Below are 27,599 nucleotides of genomic sequence, written 5' to 3'. Positions count from 1 at the left end.
GTGTGTGTGTGTGTGTGTGTGTGCATGGGTGTGGAGGGCAGGGAGGGTATAGGATCACCCTGAGCTGGGGTTAGACACTTACGAGCCTCCTGACGTGGTAGGTACTGAAAACCAAACTCAGGTCCTCTGCAAAAACAGCAAATGTTTTTAACCACTGAGTAACTTCCGTGAAACCAACCACGCCCCATGGTCTGAAGAGGCCAGGAAATGACGCATGGCGCGGTTAAGTAATACGAAGTTCAAGAAAGCTAAGATTTAAAAAAAAAAAAAAAAAAAAAGGACTAAGAGTCGTCGCCTTGGCGGAGGTAGCTGTTTTCCTGGGACTACGCAAGTGTGAGCCTCACACCCGCAGGAAGGGCTTCCAGCCTGAGAAACGGAGACTTCAGAGGGGTAATCCTGCACGCTCACGTGAATGGTAGAAAGGAGGAAAGAAGTGGGCACAGCTCTCTTTACCTGTTCAGCGAGCCTGAGTGCACCTTAGACAAAGGGCTGCTGTCTGCGGCACTGTTTTCCTTTCTGGGCAGGAAGTTATGACGATGAATAAAGAATAGTGGTTTTGTTCAGTAAGTGACTCTGGTCAGATACTCGGGCCAATGGACATCCTTAGGAGGAGAACAACGTGCCTGCCTTTGAGTCCTTTAGAAGCCAAGGAAACAGGACAGAATAACAGCGCCATGACTGGCAGGCCCACAGAATCCCGCTGAACACCTGCGCAGACAGCCTGGGGGCCTCAGTTCCATTCATGTGAACCTTTGGCAAATCCAAGCCAAGGGTTCTCAACCTTCCTAATGCTGTGACCATTTAATATATAGTGACTTATGTTGTAGTGACCCCCAACCATAAAATAGTTTTCTTGCTGCTTCATAACTGCAATTTTGCTAGCTATGAATCATAATGTAAATATTTTTGCAGGTTGAGGGTCATCACCCACCGGTTGAGAACCACTGATCTAGGTGCTTTGACATTGCCCCCCCCCACACACACATTGTAATTTCAGATACAGTAACAGAAATATCTACTAATTATACAGTTTTTAACTTGCATGTTGAATCTCATTCACACATCCCAACAATCCCGAGGTGAGAGAGGAGCTGCCACAGTGTCACAAATGTAAAAATGACGCTCACAATGTCTAGCTAACAAGAGGAAAGGCTGCACTACCAACCGGGGTAAGGACCCTACAGTATGCAATTCTAACCACTGGTAGGTTAATGGACTGGGGTGGGGCAGTAGCACTGAAGTGCAGCTAGCCTTGCCAAGAGTATAGCTGGTTGGTTTGGGGCTAAGCTTGGCCAAGAGAACAAACAGCACATGATTCTGAAAGCAGAGATGTTCTATCTCACAGGATGATTTACACCAAAACACTACTCAATGGTAAGACATAGGGACAAAGCAGAAAGATGGGGTGAGAGGTGACATCTGAACTTTTTCATGGCATTTTATTTTAGAGCATAAGCACTTCGCCTCAGCTTTCACAAAGGTTAACGGGGGCATTGCATGATGTTACTGTCTGCAACAGACATAAAGCACTAGACCATATGTGCCTCGTTACATGCTGGAAACATTAATTTCACTCCTTTGCTGTTAATTTTTGCAAATCCAGACACACATTTGCCTCCTGTCCCTAAGACAAATGAACTATTGATACAAGCAAATACATATGTGCATATGAATGTGCATATGACTGTTAAATAGATAGACTATAAATGTGCACTTTTATCTTTTTTTTTTTTTTTCAGGGTTACAGGTCTTAATTGCCAGATACTCGGAGTAGAGAGAATGCCAATCCCCTTCCAGCATCACCATAGATATTGGGAACTTCGGCTTAGAGCATGCTCAAAGGGCCAGCTAGGATGCTTTATGTGACAGCTTTTTGCATTTTAATTTCTATAATTTTGCATTTATTTTCTATAAAACCCCAGGCCCATGTGACACTGGATTTTGGTTTTTATTTTGGTTTGCTTTTAGTGTTTTAAAAAAAATCCTTATTGGGAACTCAAGGAAGTCTGCAGCATTTTTTGATCATTGAAACTTTTGGTTTAGGGTGGTGGTGTGGCGAGCTAGCCAAACTTCTTGTGTTCCTCAGTGCGAGAAAGGATCTTTCTTCTCCGGTGTATCGTGTGGAAGTGCAACTGGGAAAGGAGTGGAAAGTAGATCACTACCAGAGTCAGGAATACATAGTAGTCAAAGGAGAAGTCCTATTTGTTAGGTAAGCCGACGGAGTACAGGCCAGCCTGTCTGACAGAGGGCAGGGCTGCATATATTGCGAGCAGTTCTCCTGTCACTCCCTTTGGGTACAGCAGGATGAAAAGTGTGTCGCTGGCCCATTTGATGATGGTTTAACAGTCTGAATGTGTAAAAGGAGGAACGGATAATTTCTGTAAGGCAGTAACAAACAGAAGGACACTGTCTTCACTCTGCGCCTCTCTGACACTATGTGTTACTTCCCATATGAGAGAAACTCTTGGCATCGCCTGGAAAGAAGTCAGGACACCAGAAGACAGCACAGTTCCCATAGCACAATGTGAATTCTCCAGTAAGGCTCCTATTTGAAGAACTTCAAAGGCTTTTCTATTGAATAATAAAGAGACTATGGCAGCTCCCCTTAGCCAGGTATGCTATCACCAGCCACCCCGCTGTCACCACCACATTGTAGATGACTAGGTATGCCGTGGCCACAGGTCAAGGACCCTTCTTCCTCTGCGTGCAGCTGTCTACGCCAGCCCAGGCTCAGCCACTGCCGCCATTTGTCAAGCACCAGCCAACCGCTCTTCTCGCAAGCGCGTGCACCTCAGACCCCACACTTTTATCTTAGGAAAACACAAATTCTGACAAAGTCAGAATGAACAGGTCATATTAAAGCTATCGCCATTAAACATAAGGTTCCCAGAGCCTTAGATAAACAATTATAAAAATAATATTCCATTATGGCAGAAACTCCTAGTCTCTTGCTTATCATCTTCAGACTTTTAACCCCATCAAATATAGCAAAAGTGTCACATGAGGGTCAAAGTATGATCAGACACATGACTATGGGCAAGACACTAGAAGTCTGAGCTTAAGACAAGGGAGCTGGTGTCAAGGTTCTGACTGACATCCCCTTCTGTCTCACATAGGTCTCTCAGGAGCACAGCTGACACCAGAATACAAGGAAATGTGTGTGTGTGTGTGTGTGTGTGTGTGTGTGTGTGTGTGTGTGTGTGTACTTATTCATGCAAACCCTCACTTCCTTTCTCCATTCTGCACAGAGCTACCCACCAATGGCAGAGGTAGAGAGCTACAGGAGGCATCTGGCATCTCATAATTTGCAGTGAGCATTCCGCCTGAATTTTAGAAGGGGGAAAAAAAAATCCCAGTGGAGTAGCAATAGGAAAGTACCTGCGCAGCACATACAGGAAGCTCCGGCTGACTGAAAATAAATGAGCTTTGTGTCCCTCAGCAGCTGCAACAACAGCGGGCTGAGACTGGATAGATGGATGTGCACACAGCAAGCTGGGCTGTGGCCTGGAATTTCCCGAAATGAAATCCCAGAGCTCTGTAAGCTGACCTTCAATCTCTCAGCACTGTTGACCCCTTAAAAAAGAAGAGATGACACATCCCAAAGCACACTAAACTTTTACAACAGCAGGACCCCCCCCAAAAAAAAATCAAAGCAAAAGTTAGGCAAACGCATGGGAGTGCCCTAGCAATGCTAGAAGAACACATTGGTTGACTTGGCCGCCTTCTGTTTGGGGAATAAACAAAGAGATTGTTTAAGAGTCAGATATGCCAAGGCTGCTGTGGAATGCACAGTTTGCTGAAAACAAATTTATCTGTCTGTAATAAACAGGCTTTCAACACTGTAGGGCCCACTTCTGCATAGCAGCCAGGCTCACAATGACATAAAACAGAACACCAGGAACTGTATTTAGAATGGATGATTTTTTTTTTTTAAATCAATTCAGCAGGGAAAAATATACAAATGCTTAGAAAAATATGCACCAGCGAGTATAGCATAAATAGGAAAATAGGCTCTTTTTCTATAACATGAGAGCCTTTTCATAGAGAATTGAAGAATTTTCCTAGTGCGAAAATTATGTAGGTGTTACCATCAGCACCTGGGCAAGTGCCTAGAGATACATACCTTACCAGGTTTCTTTAAAATAGCTCCCCCATGCTGAAAGGGAGGAAAATTCCAGGTTTGGTCCCTGAGATCACTCACTCTCACTTCTCCTCAATAGGACTCCATGAAGTTGGCTGTGTGGCAGCTGGAGACACATATCCTGGGGAAGGCAACTTTCAAAGCTGTGGCTGTATCAAGGCCCTTGGCCCTCAGATTTTTATGATACATACCTAAGTAATGTTGTGATGTGTCACCTTTACAAGCTTCTAAGAGGCAATAGGCACCACTAAAACAATCAGGCAGGAAGTGGATGAAGATAGAATTCACTACCATAATCCAGTTGGGAAAGATCTTGAAGTCATTTTGACATGGCGTGTGTGTGTGTGTGTGTGTGTGTGTGTGTGTGTGTATGCGTGCATGTACGCGCGCGTGCGCTTGCACCCAGCTGCCCCCTGGAACTGAATTTACAGGCAGTATTGAGCCGCCTGTTGTGGGTGCTAGGAACTGAAGTTGGATCTTCTACAAGAGCAGCAGTCTTCTACAAGCCCTTAGCCACTAAAATACCCATCTCCCCTGCCCTATGTTTGGTTCTCGTACATTGTCCCAGGGACCTGTATTTGTGGCACTGAAATGATGAGAACAAAAAAAAACAGAGAACGCCAGTTCTGTATCACAAATACACTGTCGGTTACATAATGACATTTAAAAAACCATCACACATTAAGGACAACGTGAATCAGAGAATGGCAGAACTCAAGAGCTGTCTATGGTAACTGTCTTGACTTCTTGTCCTCTCCTAAATCCACCCCGGCAGCTCTTGACCCCAACACTGACACACGGGCTCTGTGGTTTTGCCGGATCTATGTTCTCAGTCTTAGTGTTGCTTATGGTGTTCCTAGCGCAGCTGATCATGCACTCCTTCTTGAACTCCTTTCTACTCCACTCCTGCTCTAGGCGTATCTGGCTCGGGAGAGGCAGAGACCTTTTTACTGTCCCTTCAGCCTTCATTCGCCCAACGCCTACATATCAAAGCGCCTCGGTTGGTTAAGAGTGCTCGGTAGCTTATCAATGTAAGGAAAATAACAATTACACTGGGGAAACATTTCTTAGCAGGGAGTCCTCAAAGCAGCTGCGTCTGAATACAAGTCACTCCTATGCACTCCGCCCTGCCCCCCAAGTCTTCACAACAGCAGCTTGCTTACAATTGCCTTCTCTGTGCCACCCACAAAGAGGAGCAAACTACCTTCAGGAAGCCTTCATCTCACTAAATACCCAAACGCCACTGATGAGTGGCCTTCAAGCTTGAGAACACAGGGGAAGGCTTGCCAGGTTTTAAATGATGCCTGTAGTGAGTGGACTAAGAGGAGATTATCCTGGGCGATGTTATCAGGGGAGTTGGGTCAGTTGCCTGCGCAGAGACTGATGGGAAAGCTGTACCGCGTGCTTAGCTCATTGTAACTTTGCACTACTATATACTGTGAATGAAGCCACGAAAGTGAGCAGAACGTAACATCCTTAAGCTGTTTAGATGTGTTTTCCTGGGTTTCTACCCCATAGAGTTCCCTTCCACTGAGCAAGGCAGGTAAATGGACTCTCTGACCTGTTCTAATTCTTCAGCTCATAGAACTTATCAATGGCATGAGTAGAAGGGCTGGGCTTCAGAAAACCAAAAGTGTTTGGACCTCCCATTAAACTGCCCAAAGGATGAATAAAGAAAATTATATCCGTGTGTTCCTTGAACCACATTGGACATTTTTCCTAGATACTTTCACGCCTCTCCATTCAACTATTGTGAACTCATAAAACAGATGATTTAATCCTCACACAAAGTAGACACTATTGCTGTTGTTTCGGCCACAGAGGCTAAGCGACCAGTATTCAAACCCATTCCCTCTGTTCCTAACACTAATGTTGCTTCTCCACCCCACCCTACCCACTCTTATATTACAAATGCATAAACAGGGGCCCTAAGAGGTTAAAATTTGCTAAAGTTACAAAGCAGCATACGACAAAGCTTAAACTCGAATTCTGAGTTTTGCACTCCCACACTCATTCCAGTACGCGACGGAACTAGTATGTTTCCTTCTAAGGCCAGGAAGAAACGGGGAAGGCAGGAGACATCAGGAGAGCTTGGGGTTCACATCTTTAAGCTGGACAGGGATAAGCTTAACACACAGAAGAAAACAGCAGATTTCAGAAACACTCATTTCTTTGTGTTTCCACAGCCTTGCGTAGGTGAGTTGGACCCAGGCCAGGATGAGGCTCAAATTAAAGCTGGAATCACAGCATGGTTATTTACATAGGCAGGAGCTGAGCAATAGTGAAACCAGGACCAGGATTTCAGTCTGCCTGAGCATCCTCCGTTCTACAGCCAAACTGCAGAGTTCATTCTACCCAGCCATGGGAGAAACTCATCCTTTCTGGAACCAGTCAGAAGCCATGGGTCAGCACACTTGTTTTCATTGCCAGATGAACAAAACCAAGCACATGCCTGTGGCTGGTGGAACGAAGCCACTAGCTTCATGTTATATTTAAAGAATAGCCCTCTATGTCTGGTCAATGGATAGGCACCATACACTTCACCCATATGCAGCTGCAAAGCTGCTCGGGACAATCAAAAGGATGCGCTCTCTGAGTAGCCTCTCCCCCCACATCCCCACACTCCCCATCCCAAATGATAGTATGCTCTCTCTGGCCACTCCTATTCCCACAGGGGCACAGAGTTCCCTGGGAAATACATTCCACCCAGCTTGAGATAACATAATACAAGAGATGAATTTCATACCTGACCACATAGATGTGACATACTTTTCCTTCAAAAACCCTGCATTCAGACCAGTTTTGATAAGGTTTTGATTATTTTTTTTTTAATGGGACACTTCATAGAAGTTTAAGTTTGTTTTTTACAGAGAAGTTAATGCTTTGGGCCTGATGAGACCTCTCTATCAGACTGAAAATGTCCTTCTGTCTTTAGCTCCCACAATCATAAAAATATGTGAAGAAATGAAAGTCCTCACAGGATGGAGAGATGGCATGAGTTACGTTTATGAAAATCAGAAGCAACATTTCCCCAGAAAATTGGGATGTTATAGTGCAGCAAATACTATTTTCTGTCTTCCTTTACAGAGCTAGGAGCGTGTGTACCTCTTTGCCAGTGCCCGTTTGGTACCCCAGATGCCTGCTGCTCTTCCAGAAGGCTTTGCTGTCCAGGTCAAGAGTCCAGATGCTGATGGGAACTACCCCCCCAGACTAGCTGTCTGACCGCCTTTCCACTGTGGCATGCATGTATTTGCTTCTCTAGCTGTCCTCTGCTACCTTGCAATGCTATTCAGGCAATGGCATTCAGTGACATGGAAAAAGTCATCAGTGCCACATAGACCCACAAAATGAGCCAGCGTATAAACAAAGAAGGCACCAACCATCTGTGGTCGGCCAACAGTTTAGTCTAGCCATGCCTCAAAATGTCCCAAAACAGAGAGAAATGTGTGTGCAGACATTAAACATTTGGATCCAGTGAGTTAGGTCCCTATTCCCTAAATAAATGGGCCCCCAGTTTAGCGCTTGCCACATAGGATTCCTGTCGAATGGCCCCTTGCTCAGCCGCTCCACACTGATAGAGGTCAGTCAGACAAATTTGTTTGGGCATCGTGGATCATGTCTGGGTGTTCCCTTTAATTACAAAGAAGTGGTGGTATGAGTCAGGACCACGGGCCGATGGCTCAGTGTAAAAGGCCAGCTCCTTTACTGGAACGTGGAACTTAAACTCAGCTCTGTCTCTGGTTGAATTAGATCAACCACAACAGCTGAATTATCTGCTTATAGGAACGTCTTGCTCCTTCAGCTGTGTGGTAGGAGGAAGAAACGCTGCTTGTGGCATCTCTGATTTAGGCTTATTCACTAAGGAGAGAGAGGAGAGGATGTGCGAATTGTCCTTTGCACAGCTTACTTTGCAAACTGAACTGTGGAGTGAGTCTGGGAGTGTGCCCATAGGAAACGCAAGCTGGATGGACTACTCGCAGACCCAAAGTTGGCTCCTCTGATTTTCTTCCAAGATCCCCCATTTTCTTTTGTTAGATCATCAAATGTCGAGGCCATTACTAAGATTAGGGTCTGAAAAATTCAAACTGGAAGCAAAGGCAAAGTAAAAGTCATCTTGTGCAACTTGCTTATTTGTCCTGATTTGCATGCAGCTCAGCTTTCACTCACAGTAAAGCTCTTCGTGTGGCGTGACAACATGCAGGCTTCTCAAAATGCTCACTGCTATAGGTGGATAATTATTTTTTACGTAATGAGGTCAAAGACGAGTACTCCATTTCAGTTTCTCCAGGGTTTATACCTGATCGGTACCTTAGGCTTCTTTTCACTGTTTATAGGATGCGTGTTACTATTTTGTTAATACATTTGCTATGTAGAATGTCTATCTTCCACAAAGGATCACTCAGTCACGACTCCCTTCCGACGTTTGCTTCTGTAGTTTTGGGATCACAGCTAGCTTCCCTTACGGCCTTTCAGGTTGTGAACACAACTGAAAGCCCATGTTTCCCCAAACTGTCATCTGCATTTCCTGTCCTGACAGCCCCACCCTGAAAGCGGGCAAGCTCTCCAGGCTGTATTAAGTCAGAGACGGGCTGGACAGCATCCAGAGGCTTTTCTGGTGCCCTTTACTAATCAAAGGATTTCTATTTACTTTGACTCCCGGTTCCAGGAGCCTAGACTAGCTCTTGCTACTGTGTCTGCTACCACTCAGTAACTCCTTTTTGACTTGCCTAAATGTTAAGCAAATGTCATCCGTAATTAACTGAAAATTAATCAAATGCCAGATTTGCAGCGTTAGATGCTAGTCTTTTTTCCCCCCACTTTCTTTTAAAAGGTGTTTGTATTAGAAAACAGAAAGAAAATGACAAGAGAAGCCTCTCTTCCTCTCCCTCCTTCCTCCACTCCCTCCTCCACAATGAGCCCTTCTCCCTGGGAGTTTCCTGATACCACACTGCTGACTATCTGAAACGTCAAACCTGTCAAGGGAAGACATGTGCAGGTGCTGCCTTTTCTACTACTTACTTGTTGAATGTGTCTCAGTTTCTGCCTTTACAAGGTGAGAATACTAGACTCTGTACAGCATGGAAAACACAGCTGAGCAATAATTAATACGATTTTAAAATCAAGGTATGTTATAAAATGCACCAGATACCACATGCAACCACAAGAAGAAGAGTGCCTGGTGCCTCTGGCCCCACTGGGACGGGAGCCACAGCTCTGCAGTAGCCCTCTCTGCTGCCTGTGCAGGTAGGGCTCCTCCTGTGGCCCCATGGATGCCTTCCGCCTGCTCCCACAGCCACCACTCCTTCCCAGCTTGTCCCTTTGCTTCTGCCTATGACTTCTTCCTGTTTTTCCCTTTCTCTCCTCCTGACTATAGGGAACTTGTCAACGCCACCATGTTCTACTTTGATAAGAGCTTTCTTCTCTACTGAAAATTCCCCCCCACCCACTCTGTGTGTGTGTGTGTGTGCTGTGTGTGTGTGTGCTGTGTGTGTGTGTGTGTGTCTTTCTATTCAGAAAGCTTGAGTTAGAAATAGATTGGATGACTAATCATTTGAAACTTTGATGTACCTAATGCCAAGTCATAATCAAAGCCAGCCACTCACTTGTAGCATTTCTCTTTATTCTGCAAAGCCTGTACTCACACAAATGCTAAGTATGTCAGTGGCTGTTCATGTGTGTGCATATGCACACACTCATGGGGTTGGTGTTGCATGAATGTGTGGTGTATGTACATGTCTGTCTGTGTGTACATGTGATTATGAGTGTGCATGCAAATGTATGAGTGTGCATGTAGAGGCCAGAGCCAATGTCAGATGTCTCCCTCAGTCACTCTACCTTATTTTTTGAGACAAGATTTGTTTGGTTGTTTGGTTGTTTTGCTTTTTTTGTTTTTGAGGCAAGGTTTCTCTGTGTAGCCTTGGCTGTCCTAGCACTCACTCTGTAGACGGGGCTGGCCTCAAACTCAATAGATCCGCCTGCCCCTGCTTCCCAAATAATGGCGTGTGCCACCACCACCTGCCTCTGCCTCCCAAATAAAGGCGTCTACCACCACTGCAGGCCAAGACAAGGTTTCTTACTGAACTTGGAGGTCACTGAATCAACTAACGTCGCTAGTCCAGGGAACTAGCTATCTCAGCATCCCCAGCACTGGGATTACACATGTATGTTGCAAACTCAGCTTTCTATGTGGCTACTTGGGAGCTGAGCTCAGGCTCTCATGCTTGCTCAGCAAGTGCTTGAACCAGCAGGACCACCTCCTCAGCCATATTGTGTTTATTAATTACAACTATGAACACTCATTGACTGTTGAGTATGTTCATGGTATTGTTCTGTTTGTAACAGCTCATGTACTTTTCACCAAAATCCCAGAAAAGGAAGGTGTTAGTGGTGCTGGTGGTGCTGGTGCTGGTGCTGGTGGTAGTCATAGCAACGATGACTACCCCCATCATAGCAATGATGACTCCCATTTCACAGTAGAAAAATAGAAGCCTTCAGAAACCATCCAGCAATCAAGTAGCTAAGATACAACTACTGATCCATCTGGCCTGAGTTTTACCTCACCTCTGTTGCTACACTACTTCTTACAAGGTTGCTAACAGGAACTCCTCTGAGCTGAGAAAAGTTCGAATAAGAAAGTGTTCCACTGGAACCTACTTAACAGAAACAATAGCCTTTTAGGGAAATACCTGCAAAAGAAATACTATGTCTTTCCCCTCCTATTGGACAAGGTCGTCCATCTCTAATGCAAAAACAATCTTAAAAATCCAACAAGGTGCTTACTTTAAAGATCTTTCCTACATGGGTATGAGGACACATGCCTAAAGTCACAGCTGAAGAACCCAAAGTTCACAGTCATTCTCAGCTATTCAGTGAGTTTGAGTCCAGCCCTGAGCAATGTAGGATTCTATCACAACAATAAAAACCAATATAATACAAATCCTTTAGGTCACAAATCCCAAGGACACTATTTACTTACTGCAAATCCACGGTACATCAAGCACAGTATGTGTCTAGCCTCTGAGTAAGCAGATAGGGGTTCCTAAAAGGAATAATAACACAGATATTCTAAAACAACTTCTCTGATGGGCCTATAGCATAACTTAGTAATGGAGCACATGCTTAAAATGTGCACGGTCCTTAGTTTGATTCCCTGCAATATACATGCATGCATGCATACATATATACATACATATTATGTATGATAAAGTCACCTTTAGGTTTTTCACATTACCACATGAATACCAATTATTTTACGCTAACAGTGTTTACACTCAGAAAATAGAAAAGAGAGGTCTGCGTGTTGAGGTACGCATCATTTTGAAAAGCAGAGTCCTCCCTGCAGCCTGAATCTGTATCACAATGCATCCTAACTCCTTACTGTGTGGGGACAGGACAACTTAGTGCTGAGATACAGGTGCTAGGCCCAGCTGTCCACTGTGACCCTTGGCAGTTTACTGCACATCCTCCCCTTTAGTCCCAACTTCTGTAGGATGGGAAAAATAATAATGTCTGCCTTTGTAAGGACTTAAAGGGTATTAGATGTGATACTCTTCGAACAGAGCTGGCCATGGTGTAAGCTTTTAGTCAGTGATTTCTGTCTGATGCCCTTGTTAGAAACAAATCCAGTCCTGTTCCGGACTCAGGGCCCGAAGAGCTGACACACTCAGGCTCTTGTTATTAGCAGAACAGCAGAACATCTTATTTCGTGCGGTTCTCCCCACCCCTCGGGTGCTGACTCTTTCCACTAAACTTGGTTTATCTTTATTCATAATACCACACTGCAATTTAGTATAACTTTAGCAAGTTGTTGCTTAAATATTGCATTATATTCCACCCCACCAGTGGAATACAATGCTCTATGGGATGGGAAAGCGCACCCTCCCTCTTTTATACTCCAAGCCATGGAACAGACTAAAAAAATGACAAGCGGACATCTTTACCAAGATTCATTTTTCTCTTCCTCATCTATCCTCACTTTCTATTCAGAGTCTATGTCCATATGAATAAGAAGAGTAATATAACAACAGAATTATTGAGGATTTCCTGAGTCCCACATACTGCGCTGAGCATGAAGAAGGTAACATCTCCTTTAACCCTCTGTAACAAGCACTACCATCACCATGCCTCACAGCTCAGAGAGGGGAAGCCAATTGGCCAGCGTGGTCCAGCCAGGTTGGACAAGGAGACAGGCTAGAGGTCTGAGCTGGTTTTGCTGGGACATCTGAGCCTTCAGACTGTGCTTCAGGGTCAGGTACAGTGTCCCTTCCTATGAAATATGGAACCTGAGTCCAAGAATGAGACCTAATCCCAAAGGAGATGCTTCATCAGCACATACTGAGAGCAAACTCCCCGAGCGGTCAATAAAGCAGGGCCCAGTGCTTGCCCGCTAGCTAAGACAGCCTGTGATAATAATCTACCTGCGTTCCAGACCATTGCACTCACCCTGCCCCTGTGACTAACATGTCCCAGTGCTCGCCAGCCTGCTTGCCCAGTACCACAATACCAGCAAAACAGAAACCCGCCAAGCACGAGGCTTGAATTATTAGCAGCGTTCATCAATCAGTATTAATTAACTTGAATGATCTACGAAGATTTGACTTTGCAAGGAGTTTAGTTATCCATGGCTGCAAGGCTCTATAAGACTATGCCTCTGAGCTTTTGGGATAATTAACTTTACAGCCAGGGAAGCAAAAATCCCATGAGATATGCAAATGAGACATGAGATTTAACAGCACCCCAGCTTCCACAGCAGCTATTGTTTCAATGACAGTAATCCCATGGTTGCAGGTTCAGAACTCCTGTCCCCCTTGTATAGCCTGGGGCAAATCCAGTTCATTCAAAAAAAAAATCATTTAAATGTATCTGAAAACATATTTATTTTACAGGCTGGTGGAAGATTCAAACACACTAAGTGTCATTTATTAGAAGAAGGGCATCCTAGCGCTTTCCGACGTCGTAAAGAAATACAAGAGAGTCAGGCCTGATGATGCTTACCTATAACCCAGGCGCTTGTTCAGGGGAGCGCCGAGGAGGGAGGATCTCAAGTTCGTGGCCAGCCTGGGCTGTCTAATATGACACTGACCGTTCCACAAAACCAAGAACTGGAAATGTAAGTCAGTGGTAGAGTGCTTGCCCGACAGGCGCATGGCCCTGGCTCAATACAGGGACATAAAAGACACTGACACAGCCATTCAAACTGTCTCTCGGAGACCTCATTTGTATCATGATGGTGATGCAGTTGCAGAGAGGCACTGAGATGTCCCTCACTGCTCCTGAGCAGCTCAAATATTCTTGATTGTGTGGTCTTCCATGTGAAAGTAGTCACCTTACCAGGGGTTACACTCTGAGAAATCTGTGTCTCTCTGTCTTTCTTTTTCTGTCTCTGTATCTGTCTCCCTCTGTCTCTGTCTCTCTGTCTCCCTCTGTCTCTCTGTCTCCCTCTGTCTCTGTCTCCCTTTGTCTCTGTCTCCCTCTGTCTCTCTGTCTCCCTGTCTCACTCTGTCTCCCTCTGTCTCTGTCTCCCTCTGTCTCTCTGTCTCCCTCTGTCTCTCTGTCTGTCTCCCTCTGTCTCTCTGTCTGTCTCCCTCTGTCTCTCTGTCTCACTCTGTCTCTCTGTCTGTCTGGCAACACCTAACAATCACCTAAACTTCCACATCTAGGAGTGGGATTGTGTGCCCAACTGCCCTCTCCATGCTGGGATTTGAGCCTGTACAGGTTTTGGGGTTGCTGTCATAACTACTATGAATTTATAAATGCAGCTGCCCTGCTGGGTCTAGAGGACACTATTTCCTTCAAGTTATTCACCACCTCTAGCTCTTATACCCTTTTTACCCTCTTCTGCAAAGAGCCCTGAGCATGTGTGTGTACGTGTGCGTGTGTGTGTGTGTGCGTGTGCGTGTATGTGTGTGTGTGTGTGCGTGTGTGTGTGTGTGTGTGTGTCTGTGTGTATGAAGGATGCATTATATATCTTCCTTTTATAGCTGAGTACTCTGAAGTCCCTTATTCTCGGCACCCTGGCCAGATGTGAGTCTCAGTGTTAATCAGCATCTATTGCAAGTAGAAGCATCTCAGATGAGGGTTGAGAGATGCACTGATCTACGGGTATAGAGATAAGTCATTAGGAGACAGTTTAATACTGTGTCCATTTAGCAGCATAATAGTATAAGTTCTCCCCTAGGGCCCATGACCTATACAGCCACAAGTACTTGGCCCGATAATGGTCCCAGGTATAAATTTTGTCTTGTGGAATGGGACTTAAATCTAATTAGAAGGTGGTTCGTTATTCCCATTGTGTTTGTGCCACTGTTGTACTTGTGGGCACGACTTACAAGGTCAGTCATTAATGTAGCTGGCAGCGACAATAGTTTGGTTGTGACTGATGATGGCTTTTCTCCTCCAGTAGCATGGAGCACTATGAGAGCTACCCCGAGTAGGCATGAAAATAAAGCCCCATGATAAACTTCAGTATGTGTGCACGGACATGTGTGTGCATGGAGTGTGGGGAACTACATACCAGGCATCTTACAGGAGGCAGGCCATTTTTCTTCCCGTGCATCTAAAAGTTCATCTACCACAGCTGAGGCTGCGTGGTAAAAAATGCATAGATGGATGCCTGAATCAATTCACCCAGTATACTTTCATCAGGTGCTTACTGACTTCCTGGTACTGAGGACCCAGAACCTATCCAACATAAAACCCCCTTCCACATGGTGAGCATATCCTAGTGACGTGATAACTGACTAAATTCCAAATAGGCGTGAGAGTTCCTAATTGTTCAAAGTTCTCAGCAACAAGAAGGGTACATGTGCCTTAACTGGGATAGACCCAAGTAGTTAGCATCACTTTGCTATAGAGATGGAACAGTCCTTCCTTTACAATGGTGTACGTCAGATGCATGGAGAGAGCTCAAGATTAAATCAGTGGGGACATGAAAGGGGTGTTTTTCTTCCTTAGAGGGAAAACAGGAACATCCTCAAAGTCCACGTTCACAGTCCACTGAAATATTGCAGAACAGAAAACTAATGTTGATCAGGCCAGCCATTACACTACATTCAAGTTTTCTTTAGCACCAAGAAACAAAAAGGAAATTAAATCATTCATGACCCAGATGACAGCACCTATTGGCTATTTTTTAGGGCTCACTTGGGAAATACCCTTGAGCTGGTTTTATTCTCCCACTCACACTACTGCTAAATCAATGAAGCACTCACTTTTAAATGCTAATATTTGCTACCATGAATGTGCATTTCAAAAATAAAAGTAGACATAGAGTAAGGTTTTCCTTCACACCTATAGACTTTCTTTGAATTAAGTAAGAAAAAAAAAAAAAAGGAAAATAAAACCCAACAAACTCTTGGATAGCTGGAGGGACCAGAGCATAGGGGAGCTGATTAAGGGACAGAACTGGGTTTGCTGGAAATGTCATGGTGAGTTTGCCCTGGGCCAGGTACTGTCCTCAGGTTTGCATGTTCTGAAACATAATTACTATCATGGCACCCAGCTGTGCAAGGCTTTAGGGACCCACTTAGATACCAATGAAAGCCAAACAATTCTGGCCAATACACAAGTTTGCCAACTTATGAATCTACATAGGATTTTTTTCTCTGAGATGGAGTACATGCTTTCTGATGGCTATGGACACTTGGACCTCCAAATTATATATCAAAAGGCATGAGCTAGAGCCAATGGACTTGGACTTGGAGCATAGTTCAGGAACAATGCTGATACACAAGATACAGGGTGCCTCAGACACACAAGGTCTGGGGTTCAATTCCTAGAACTGGAAGGAAGGGGAAGAAAGGAAATGGGACTTGAAAATTGGCACATCTGAAGACATTAGTGTTCTGTCATCATCATAAATAAAGCAACTGTGTACTGAGAAGATGACTCTATCATAAAGTCGTTGTTTTGAAAGCTTAAGGACATGAGTTTGATTCCCAGGACCCGTGAGAAAAGCTGGGCACATCAGTAGGTACTTGGGAATCTAGTGCTGGGAAGACAAAGACAGGTAGATTCCTGGAGAGCTCACCTGATGATCTTAGTGGCCTAGTGGAGACCTTACCTCAAAAATAAGGTAAATAAGAAACAAGACCCAGGTTGTCCTCTGCCCTCTATGTGCATGTGCACTCATATGCAAATGTACTCATCTCACATGCATATGTGCACTAGCACACACATGAATACACGTACACAGAGACTAAAAGAAAAAAAAAAAAAACCAAAAGCCTTAATTGTATTTTGTTAAGGAAACAGAGCAGTCCAGAAACTAAGTGTTTAGCATTTGAGTGAAACAAGGCTTAGGTTTAAGGGCCACCTACCACTTTGACTAATCTTAGAGAAGCTTGCTAGTGCCCAGTCACTCTTCTGCATAAACATGGCGGTGGAGGGATCCACTCAAAGACTTTGGAGCAATGGTTGATCCCTAGAAAGTACACAGTCTGTGTTCAGCATTGATTTCCTAGCGGAGGGAGTAGGTTCCGGGGGTTTTGGGATGAAAGCCTGCCTTCACAGCAATGTCTAGACAAAGAACTAGATAGTGCATCTTCCTACAAATGGGTGGTAGACTTTGACAGATCTTTTCACTGTCAAAATTGTTTTCATGAACCAACCTTGACTACCCTGTCATCGTAATAGGCAAGTTGCAAGTCACCTATGGGGCTTCCTTTCTCACCAGCCACCTTCCAGGCACACCTGCCTCTCATTCTGAGGGGTTTTCTAGATCTCTCAAGGAAATAAGGTTGCTTGGCTTATTAATTATATAGCCTATAAGCTTCAAAGCTTGCAGGTGAATTTTCTATGCCATGATATTAACTCATTGATTATCTTTCCTGTACTAAACTATTTCCCTGTTAAGATGTCATAATGTTCTGCATACAACTCTTAATACTCCGTTCATAAAAATAAATACAGATAACATAAATGATAGGTGTAAAGCTCATAGTTCTCCTCAGCAAATCACAGTGCAATGTACAGATGGTATAGTACCCATCTCACGCTTCCCTGTATTGAGTATCGCATTTATAGAGCTCATGGTGCCCTGTAAAACATATACTGCCCGTTATAGAGTTCATAGGACACAGCCTAAACTTCATAGTGCCCTTTTTGGAGCTCACAGTGCCAGGTATGGAGCTCACAGTGCCCCATATGGGGCTCACAGTGTACCCCATATGGAACTCACAGTGTACCCCATATGGAGCTCACAGTGCCCCATATGGAGCTCACAGTGCCCTGTATGGAGCTCACAGTGCCCCATATAGATTTCACAGTGCCCTGTATGGAGCTCACAGTGCCCTGTATGGAGCTCACAGTGTCATGTATGGAGCTCACAGTGCCCCATATAGATTTCACAGTGCCGTGTATGGAGCTCACAGTGCCCTATATGGAGCTCACAGTGCCCTGTATGGAGCTCACAGTGCCCTGTATAGAGCTCACAGTGCCCTGTATGGAGCTCATGGTGCCCCATCTGCCTGCTCATAGTGCATTTGGATTCGGAGTACATAGTGTTCTGATGTATCTCACAGTGTTTCTCTGTGTAGCTAATACCACAGTGGTAGAGCTCATATTGACCTTTATGACTTCATAATGCCTTAATACTGAATTTATATATATCCTGTATAGAGCTTACGGCAAACTTTTCTGGAGTTCCTAGTGCCTAGTTTTGAGATTATTGTGCACCTGATAGAGCCAAACACTAATTTTCAAAATATGAAAAAAAAATCAAGTTTCTCAATTAGGATTATTTGAGCAGCTGATAAAAAAAAATGTAGATGACTTGGAATGTTGGAAACAGGAAAATGTCTCTGAACAGATGAGGCAGAGGTTTCTGGAAAAGGGCATAACAAATATTCCATTTTCTGGGTGGTTAGTGGGTATAGTGTGTGTGTGTGTGCATGTGTGTGTACACATGTGTGTGCATTTCTCTGCATGTGTGCATGTCTATTTGTGTGCATGTGTGTGCAGGTGTGTGTGTGCATGTGTATGTATGTGGGCCCATATGCATGTAAATTAAATGAGCCATGCATGAAGGTAGGAACAGGTTCCTGGATGTGATAACTTAATGCTATAATGCCTAACTGAACATCAGTTGAAAGGTTTGGCCTCACCTCAGACCTTCTAAGGCACGTTTGCTGTTCACTAATACTTTAGATGACTCGTGTGTGAGAGAGCACATGGATACGCATGTGTGTAGAGGACAGAGGACAACCATGGGTGTCATTCCTGAGGAGTTACCCACATCATTGAGTGGGATCTCTTACGAGGACCTGGAGCTCACTGGTAAGACTAGGCTGGCTGCCCAGTGAGTCCCATGGACCTGCCTTTCTCTGGCTCCCCCAGAGCTGCCATTACACATGCACACCGCCAAGCCTCTGTCTATGTAAGTGTTGGGGATCACACTTGATGCTAAGTACTTGCCTGCTGAGCCATCTCCTCAAGGTCCCCACAGATGACCCCGTATACACTGAAGTTTGAAAAAACATTGTTCTCTCTCTCTCTCTGTGTGTGTGTGTGTGTGTGTGTGCACGCTGTGCACGCGCACGTGCACACACGCACATGCATGGGAATGTGGGATATGTGTATGTGTGTGAGAAAGAGAGAGACAGACAGACAGACAGACAGATAGACAGTCTTTCTCTCTCTCTTTTCCAAGAAAAATTAACCAAAAACCAAGCCAATCCCAGGCAGTATGAGATAAATATCACAAAGATCAATATTCATAAGTTCAGAACCTTGGAGACTCGAGTGAATAAACCAACATCTGTTCTCCACATTACCTGACAGGTCTCTACATGCCGAATTAACCAACATAAAACTGGAAAGAGCCACTGGGATGTAAGGACCCCTGAGAGGCAAGTGCAGCCTCCGTTTCCAGCATTCCATGTGCAGCCAGGCCTTCAGGCAGGCCCACTCACTCCTCTCTGCAGTCTGATAGAGTAAAAAGGCCAGGCAAGCACTTCAGAGAGGCTGAATTACAACGCAGTCCTTGGGGAGAGCCCTTGTCAAGAATATTCCTCCTCCAAAACAAGCAAGCACAGAGGGGTGTTTGAAAACAGCAGCAACAACAATTCTGCCTGCTGGAGCATCCTGAAGGCTGAGATGCAGCGCCATGATTGTGAGTGAAGAGCCCTGTGCTTGAGAGAATGAGGTGGGAGGATGTATAGAGGCAGTCCAAGACTGTGGCAAGGATTTTCCCACAAGTCTCCTTGGGTGGTGGTGGGGTAACCTGATGCTCTGTGATTTTCTTGAGATGATCCCTACGACACTAATACAGGTGCTTGCAAGAAATACGCCAAACCCAACAGAAAAGCTTCTGCCTGTGTCTTTGCAGACAGGGAGAGAGGCGCTGTCCACATGACACTCTGACCTCTCCTGTTTTCCTTTAACAATTCAGGAATCTTAGAGTAGTTGCTTTTACGAAGGCCGCCCCTGCTAAACAGCCATTTTCTGGGTTGCAAAGTAAAGTGAGAAAATGCCTACCTAGGGTCTCCCTGGGGACAGGAGAGGCTAGGGTTACAGCAAAAAAGCCATTCCCAGCTCAGCCTTCATGACTAATCCTCTCCTCCTCACCCTGCTCACAATAACCATTTCCTTCAGCTTGCACTCCACGCCCATGCGCACACCTGTTCTTGCAGAGCCATAATAACAGAGTGGCGAGTTCCCTGGGGGAATGGGAAAATGACTCAGGCTGTTTATCAGCTGGCAGCGCTGTGCCTTCCTCAGAGACTGCTGTGTGCACACAGATCTTTCTTCTGCGGTGGCGAATCACAGCATCTGCCAGCCAGAAAGGACCCTGAGGATAATCGAGAAAATAGATACAGAAGCAAAGGGCCAGAAAGGCAGTCTTACACCAGCTTACAGAGCCAGGTAGGCATGAAACCCAAGCCTTGCTTACTACTCTAACCCTGGCTGGCTTGCTCTCTGTTATATCCTAGTCTTTTTGTTTTGTTTTTAATAGAATTTTAATTTCTATGGCAGTTTTAAGTTTACAACAATATTGAGCAGCAGATACAGAAATGCCCCATGTACTCTTGCCTACACACACACACACACACACACACACACACACACACACACACACAATGCCCTCTGCCCTCTCCCAATCTTCCTCAGTTCTGAACAACTCTCATCCAATTCATGGAGTTTAGACCAAGGTAGCATCTTTCCCTCTCTTTATTTCTTGTGTATTCCTAGAGGAGACAACAGCTGGTCAGAGTGCCATTAAGGAAGATTCCAGAAACATCCTCATTCTCCTGCAGCCCAAATACACTAATCCTGTTCGCTCCCTCTGGGCAACAGGTCAAGTCTCCCGATGGCACTGCTCCATTTCCTGCTGAACTTCTGGAGTTGCTCACCCCCTCCTCCCCTGGCGTTCATCATGCCGGTCTCCCCTAGTGACCCTAGTGAAAATCATCCCTTATATCTTTCTCACACAGTGTTCATCAGGTTTCTCACAGGAAATTACAGTCACTCCAGGGACCTCACTAGTGAGCAGTCGCATTTAACCAGTCTCCTACAAACTGGCACATACGTTCACACTATTGAGTATGTGAAGGCAGTAATCATGGCCTGTTGTCCTATTGACGAGTGCTCATGTTCAGGACAAATCACCCTCCTCCCACCAAGAACAATTGGCAGGTGTGCCTCCCACCAAGGAGTGCCCTGTCTCCTTTAGTTTTGCACCTCTTAGGTTCTGCCACTTAATTTTTAAGTCTTGGACTACATTATATCGTTCTCACTTGATCTAAAATGCTGTATTAATCTGATGACAAAAAGGAATATAGTTATATAATATATAGACATAGATAATATATATGTAATTCAAGAGTTTAACATTGCCAGCTTATATGTGCCCCCATTGCTTGTCGGTAAGTATCAACATGGTATGTTTAAGGTTGCCTAATTTAAGATGGGGGATCTTAACCATTTTCATGATGTTATGGCTTTCTGAAATAGCAACAAAACAGTAATCCCAAGTCACAAGTATCTGTGGAAAAATTAGTAAAGTCTATACCAAAGGCTAGAAAGGCCAGGAGGCGAAGGATGTCAGCTGACTCTTTGAGCCTTTCATGATGGTTCCCCAAATTGTCCCCACTGTGTTCCCTGTGCAATCAACGTTTCCTCTCATTAATGCCCATGTCACTTCACCCAAACCAGTGGTTCTCAACCTGTGGGTCCCGACCTCCTTGAGTGTTGAACAGTTCACAGAGGTTACATATCAGATATCCTGTGTATCGGATATTTACATTATCATCTCTAACAGTAGCAAAATTAGTTATGAAAGTAGCAACAAAATAATTTTATCACGGGGGGGCGGAGTTTACCACAACATGAGGAACTGTATTAAAGGGTCGCAGCCTTAGGAAGATTGAGAACCACTGACCTTAGGGTTTCCAGATATGAAAAAGAGCATCACCTCCTCCAGGGCCCTGGGAGCAACACGGCCAGCATCACCTGAAGGTCACTTTCCCACCTCTGCTCTCCATTCCCACAGAGACAGCTGGAAAAGAGAGACAAGCCACCAGGTGACTAGACATCCTTTCCTTAGGTCTTCTAATGTTTCAATTGGTAGACAGAGATGTGATCCAACAAAGAAGAAATAATGGGTTTGGGGTCTGAAGGCAAGTCTGATTTTGCCGGTGTGTCAAGTCCGCAACTTTTATCAGCCCCTGAAATGAATTCACCTCACAGCTATGCCTAACTCTAACTCCCTAACTCCCTCACCACCAAGGTGGGGGGAGCGCACTGACTTACTGAAAGAGCAAAGGCATTTAATGCATTTTGTAAACGACACTGCATCCTGTGAATGTAAGTAGCAGGAGACCAATTACCCTAGCACAAAGGACAAGGGGACACTCAGGGAACTTATTTGGGCTTCTAAGACTCCTACACCAAAGCTGATCACCGCAGCCCAACCTCTCCCTAAATGTTTTCACTGTGAGAAGGGTGGACAGACAGAGCAAAAGAAATGCATTTCTTCTCATTACCATCTGTTTTGAGGTAACTGGTTTGAATCTCCTGTTCAATGACACAGATGCTTTTGGGAGACGTGATACATTTTGACACGTGACCATGCACCCTCAAAGACCATGGTACCCCGCGGCATCTCTGCATCCAGGGTGACAGAGCTCCCCTTTTGTCTGTGTGTTTCCATGAAAGGCTATCAGAGAGGCTACGCGGCAACCTTCTGACTATGGTCAGCCTCCTGCTAACAGGCATGTAGCTTTACTTCTTATCCTACCCCCAGAGTCCGCCATATTATAAGCACCCTATAGTGTTTACTGCACAGACAGACCATCTTCCATTACCAGGATGGGATTTTGGTTAGCTGATAATTGGTGTTCTGATCACTATAGACTTCCCCTAGTGGCACTGAAAAGGGCCACAAAGGATCTTTGAAAGGGAAACTGTGAGTTCAATCTGGCTTCGAACTTTTCTGCCCAGTGCTAGGCAGACACCTTTCCAGCCTCACAACACACAAGTCCTGTCATCACAGGCAGGCCTTGTTGTCCCACAGACACTGCCCACGAAACTCCTAACATCCACATTCTACAATGTCTGGGTCGCACGTAGGGTTCCCTTTGAAACCAGTGAACGTCCCCTGCCCAGAAGATAACCTGGGGAAGAGAGAAGAGAGAATCCGAGTCACTGTCTGTTGACGACACTCTTGGGCAGAGCCAGTTTGAAGGTTGATGACATGTCACCCGTCCTTCAATGTCTGGTAACAAGAATAGGCGGCTCTCCCAGAATTCTTTGGAGCAGTTGTTGCCCTGTAGAAGGAGTGACATGTCAACCAGCACCAGCGGGGGGCCAGGAAGGCAGTGACTGCCAAAAGCTGGAAGAAATTTAACTATGATCCAGGAAAAACAACGTTCACTGAAAACAAATATGGAAGTGACCTCCCCACCCCACCTCCACCCTGCTGAGGCCAGGGAAGGGACAGATTGTCTCTTTTGCTCTTCACAAGGCTGCTCTGTATCAATCACCAGTTCTATAAATATATCTCGATTTCTTTCTCTACCCAGTTACAGAAGAATAAAGATATTGATCCAATCATGAAAGCAGGTCCCGGGGATCACTGGGGGTTAACGTGCTAGTATTGCAGGGCTAGTACTACAGCTGGTGTGGACAGATCTGGGGCTGAGCTTGACCCGCAGCCTACTGGTTAATGCTTGCTCATCAAGAATTCACCCAGGCAAAGCATTACACACACACACACACACACGTGAACTGCACACCTTCTCCACATCTCAACCAGCTCTCCAATCTTCAATGCCCTGCTGAGCAACCTTTGAAAATCTGTGCCCTCTCCCACCCGGTGCTTTGAGGACATTTTAAAAAGGAGGGAGCAGCTCAGCGTGTTCTTCTGTTACAACCAAAGAACAAATTGTCTGGTCCCAGCATGGAGTAGAATAGCTTCAACCAGACCTGTAGAAAGGGTTAGAACAGCGGGGTTGTGTGTGTGTGTGCGCGCGCGCGTGCACGTGTGTGTGTGTGTGTGTGTGTGTGTGTGTGTGTGTGTGTGTGTGTGTGTGTGTGGAGCTGAGGCGGGGGATGTGGAGGGGGTAAAATTCAGCCTCCCTCTACCATGTCTTTACAGTGTGACATCATTATTTTCTTTAAAGTGAAGGGCTTTTTTATTTTTATTTTTTTCTGGGCTTCTGCTGCACTTAAATTCAAATACAGGCCTAACATGCAAATTAAAAATTAAATGATCGATGGCTTGTCAGCCTGGAGTAGCCAGGCCTCGGATTTGCAATAGCAAGTACGCTTATTAAAGATTGGTGGCGCATAGTTCTGAAATAAGCACACTTACTGTAAGGGAAAGGAGTCATTTGGAGATGCTCACAGGGTGTGTGTGTGTGTGCGCGCGCGCACGCATGTGCTGTTGTTGTTGGTCATTTGGAGATGCTCACTGGGTGTGTGTGTGTGTGTATGTGTGTTGTTGGTCATTTGGAGATGCTCACCATGTGTGTGTGTGTGCGTGTGTGTGTGTGTCTGTGTGTGTTGTTGGTCATTTGGAGATGCTCACCGTGTGTGTGTGTGTGTGTGTGTGTGTGTGTGTGTGTGTGTGCGCGCGCGCGCGTGCATGTTGTTGTTATTGGTGTGGTAGGGTTGGTTTTTTGTGTGTGTGACAAGGTCCCTGTAAGTAGCTCAGGATTCCCTCAAGCTCTTGCTCCTCCTGTTTCTGCCTTCTAAGTGATAGAATTGTAGACATGCACCACTATACCTGGCTCAGTTGAACTTTCTATGTTTCAAGTTCCCTAACCCCAAAGTAAAGCTGAGCCAAGGCGTTTTTGCACCCTAAAACTGAGGGGAAGTACTTGCTGCAGTACTTCCTGCTGGAACCATCTACAGTACAGGAAATGCAGGCTGCATCTTCCACTGACAGTGCCCACACACAGGGAATGCTGACGATGTGGGTCCTATCTATGACTGCACCACCCGACTGTGACTTCAATTTCAATCAAATTAAATGTCAAGCAAACATATGCCAGCTAGCACCTATACTGGACTGTAAACGTTTTTATTTACTCCAATGTGGGACAAGGTGAAAGCTGTTCCCAAGTCTTTCTATCTCTCGTGGTCCTCTGGATGGCTGGTTCAACTCAGCAATTCAGGCCGAAACTCTTCTCCAAGCTGACTGATTCAAAGTGGGCTCTCCTAGGTTCTGACAGAATTGCTCTGCCTGACCTCAAACTAGCTCTGGCAATATATTTCAATCTTGTGTCTCCTTTGCATCCTCTGGCTCGTTCTGTCTTCACCTGTGTCTAGCTTGTTCTCTCTGCAACCTGTCTCTGTAAGACTGTCGTGGGGGGGGGGGGCAGTAGGGGGTGGGAGGGGCGAGGGGAATCTCTTCCTTCTCCCTGTGCTGCTCTTAAGTGGCTTCTCTTTCTTGTGCTGTTCTCATGAGAGCTGGGTGTATCTTATCTCTGACTCATTCTGCCAGATCTTTCTCTGATTCAGCACTTTGTCTGCCTCTCAATTAGATGCTTCTATAGACTAACCTTGCCTTCAGTGTCTGGGATTAAAGGTATATACTAAGGGTGTGTCTGCATTCCAGCCAGATCACACAGACCTAGAAGGTCTCTGGATGTGATCCCTTGCCAGAGAGCCATGTTGCTGGATTAAATTCCTCTACATTGAACAGTATAGGGCTGATTATTGCCAAAACTCCTTCCCAAAAGTTATGTTGTGATGATTTTTCTACCCCAGCTGATGAGTCCCAGTGACCTATTCTATTTATTCTTTCTCCAGTAAAAATAATTACACAAAGTATCTGGTATGAATAAACGTAATGCTATCTACATAATACTGAATAAATGTAAAACAATTTAAACATTGCATCTACACAAACAAGATAAAATATACATGAATGGATTTTATAAATTCAAGTGTTGGAAAATAGGAAGCATAACTAAGGAAATCTGTATACAGCTATGCCGAACACTGGCTGGCACAGACAGCCTGAAAGGTGTTCCATTCCATAACCAGACCACTGAGAACAACTAGATAGGACCCTATGGGAGGCTATGGTACCTAACACTTTCTCAGTATCTTCTCCCATTGATACTTAACAGATTTTTTTCTTTCTATCCTCTGCCACGTTTCTGTGCAGACAGATGACGCTCTATGGCATAACACTATAGAACTGTTCAACTCTGCCTTTCACCTCCGCTTGCAGGGGCGACTCTTAATTCTCTAGGGTAACAGTTCTCAACTTGTGAGTCATGACCCCTTTCACAGGGTCATTTGCATATCAGATAAACTACATATCAGATATTTACGCCATGATTCATAACAGTAGCAAAATTACAGTTATGATGTAGCAACAAAAATAATTTTATGGTGGGGGGGGTGGTCACCATAACATGAGGAACTGTATAAAAGATCGTAGCATCAGGAAGGTTGAGAACCGCTGATTTAGAGGTTCTTACTCAGCCTCACCTGTGTCTACCTGTCTCTCTCCACTTTATTTGATCATGTACAGCCCCTGATCTCCCATCCTCAACCTTCATTCTCTCTGATCTGGCTTCTATCATATCCTGACCCCTGTTCCATTTGTGTTGCAACCCTACCTTTCCTCTCTGGGCTATACTTGTCTCCCGTCTCTCAGCACATTTGCCTACCATCCACATGTATCCTTCTCCTAGGCCTGAGATGGTCTCCCTATGCCCATCCTGAGCTGTTTCAGCCTAGAGCCCCTCTCTCTCTCTCTCTCTCTCTCTCTCTCTCTCACACACACACACACACACACACACACATCCTTCCTTAGATCCCCAAAGCCTAGGCCTCAAACACCAGCTTATGCTTTGAAGAAAAGGCTTCCCTTACCAATTACTGTGAAATGGAAACAATGTCTGTCTACATTTTAAATGATCCTGGAGTTTTTAATACAGATATATGCTTTCTAGTTTGGAAAAAGGTTACTGTACTTTTAATAACTTCAATATATTCACAACTAGTGTGAAATAAATGGCACACATTTAAAGTACAAAACTTGGTGGCTCTTAACATCTACATGAATTCATGAGACCATAAAGAGGAGAATGTTTCCATTACTGCAAAGCTTTTCTGTGCCACTGCATATCACAGTGCACAAGACTGAACTAGGATTTTTCTGTGTGCCAGTGAGCACTCCGTTGCTAGTGTGTGCTCCATCCTGGGGTGCACTTCCAGCCTGAGCCCCCTTTATATCTCTTACTACATCGCTTGCTTGCTTGCTCCTTTCATTCCTGCCGTGATGCTCATTATCTGGGTATGCTCGCACAGGGATGATGTGCTCTCCACTAACAACACTGATGTATATTTCGGTTGCTTTGGGTTTGAGTAAGTACAAGAAACTTCTATAAATATTTATGAGTAAGTCTTTGTGTGAACAAATGGAGTGGTTAGATCATGGTTTGTATGGTTTTTTTTTTTTTAATTGAAAATAGATTTTTTTTCCTACAATATATTCTGATTATGGCTGCCCCTCCCTCCATATCCTCCCTTTTTTCCCACCCACCTAAATCCACACCCTTTCTTTCTCTTTCTCATTAAAATACAAACAGGCATATGATGATGGTGGTGATGATGATAAAATAATATAAAACAAAAACAAACAAATCAGAATAAAACATAATAAACAGAAGAAAAAGAGCAAATGAAAAAGTTCAAGAAACACATATAAACACAGTGCGACACATAGTCACACACACATAAATCTCATAAAAACACAAAACTGGAACAATAATATATATGCAAAGGGCCTATAAGAAAAGGAGGATGAGGAGGCAGAGGAAGAGGAGGAGGAAGAGAAGAGAAGAAGAACAACAACAACAAGCACTAATATTACTACTAGTTGTAGTGGTGGTGGTGGTAGTTGTCGTCATCGTCGTCATCGTCATCATCATAGTTGTCGTCGTCGTCATCATCCTGACAAAGCATTATGAGACAAACAACCTCCAAAAATACTACTGGG

The 27,599-nt window shown here is 44.8% G+C and overlaps 1 pseudogene; it reads right to left on the bottom strand.

Annotated features, from left to right (window-relative positions):
• Positions 1–2,060: 2,060 nt before the first annotated feature.
• Positions 2,061–27,599, bottom strand: part of LOC127183622 (very-long-chain (3R)-3-hydroxyacyl-CoA dehydratase 2-like) — an 80,523-nt pseudogene continuing 54,984 nt past the window's right edge.

This window comes from Acomys russatus, chromosome 31 (assembly GCF_903995435.1).
Source record: "Acomys russatus chromosome 31, mAcoRus1.1, whole genome shotgun sequence".
NCBI classification, from domain to species: domain Eukaryota; kingdom Metazoa; phylum Chordata; class Mammalia; order Rodentia; family Muridae; genus Acomys; species Acomys russatus.
The sequence above is the reverse complement of the archived record's forward strand: the minus strand, read 5'-3'. Positions and strand labels throughout refer to the sequence as shown.